We start from the raw sequence: 1,725 nt of genomic DNA on the forward strand, positions 1-1,725 counted from the left end.
AAGTGACTTGTTCATGTCAGGGCTATGCCTGATGGTCATGTTGGAGGGCTCTGTAGGTGTGCCTGGTGAGGCTGCAGGTTTCAAAGTGGAGTTTTAAAATGGAGTTGCTTAGGCTAAGGCTATCCTTACAGCCCCAAACCTCCCCGGGGATTGTTGTTAAAGGTTTACCAACCCCCCTTCCTGGTTTTGACAGAGGTTTAAAGGAAGTGACCAGGGGAATACAGAGGAGTATCACCTGGGGTTATCTGGTCAGGTAACTCAGGGCTTCCGGAAGAGATGGAATTGCACCTGGGTTCTCAGAGATCAGTAGGCATTTTCCAGAAATGAAAGGACATCCCAACCAGAGCCAACCAAATGAGGAGAAGCACAAAGAGCCAAACATGTGGGTAACATCAGGTGGTAAGTGGTCTAGACAGGCCATGGTGTGTGCTGGGGAGGAGCAGGGGCCCATCATACACAGGGAGAGGAGCGGAGCCTGGAGCTGGAGGCAGACCATGTGAAAATAACAGTCAAGTTCAGGTCGTCCAACTCTCCTGGGGCCCTGGAGAGCCACGGCAGAGTATGATGGGCATTGCTGAATGCTGCATTGTGACAATAGTATTTTGGCTGTGTGGCAGAGAATGACTTGGAGGCAGGAGGCGAGAGCTGCTGGGAGCCAGTTCATGCTGCATGCTTATGGTGTGCGAGCAGTAGGAGTAGGTGATGCAGACGCTGCCCATCTGCACGCCTGCCCTTGAAGGTCTACAGGAAGACTTGTCCCTGCAGCTTCTGGCAGCCTCATTTTGAGGAGTCAGTTCACAGATATGTGCAAAGCATTCTGGGAATCAAGCAAAATTGCAACAGAATCGGGTTATCTTCCACCTGATCTTGGGACAGCTCTTCTGAAAGGAAAGCGTGGAACCAGGAGATGGGCAAGGGGGTGGTGAGCCTTTCTCAGAAATGCCTTTGGGTGGGAAAGCAAAAGTTTTCTTAAAATGGGGGCTGTCAATTAAGATGGCTATCCAGATGCTAAGTGAGGACCTTACATTCCCACCCTTTTTTTGTTTGTTATTGGGCCCCTTAAGGGACTGGGGCGTAGATCAATCTTCTGTAGTTTTTTCCTGCTGGGAAGAAGCGGCTTCTGGACACTTGTTAGGGGCACAGGGTGTCATTGAGGAATGGTGATGGTCAGGAGATGCCAGGTGATGCTGACTCTGGACGACCCAATTTTGGTGGGGGGTTGGAAGTCCTGTAACAGAAGCTGGTTCATGGTTTGGTGAGAGATTCTTTGAATCTGGTCGTGAATAAATTTAATGATGCAGAGGGCAAGCATTAACAGAAGGCCTATGACAAGGACAGAGGTCAGGAAGGAAGTGCCCACTGGAGAAGGGGCTTACTTAGCTGCCATCCTTCAGTTCCAATGGCAGTGAGAGGCTTTGAGGCCTGAAGGAGATCAGAGATAAAGGGCACATTAGTAATTGAAGTTCCCTCGGTGGTAAGGAATCCATGCTCCTTCCAAATAGCAGAATGGGAGAGAGGTATGTGGAAAGCGTATTTAGAGTCAGTGTAGACGTTGAGGGAGGCTCCCCTTGCCATAGTGAAGGCTCTAATGAGGGCAACCAGTTCAGCCTGCTGATTGGATGTATTATTGGGGAGGGGATCCCCTTCCACAAACGAGGTTAGAGAGACCATAGCATACCCTGCCCCACGAACTCCCTCCTGAAGGAAGGAGGAGCCATCTGTGAA

The sequence above is a fragment of the Ictidomys tridecemlineatus genome, chromosome 1, assembly GCF_052094955.1.
Source record: "Ictidomys tridecemlineatus isolate mIctTri1 chromosome 1, mIctTri1.hap1, whole genome shotgun sequence".
Classification (NCBI taxonomy): Eukaryota; Metazoa; Chordata; class Mammalia; order Rodentia; family Sciuridae; genus Ictidomys; species Ictidomys tridecemlineatus.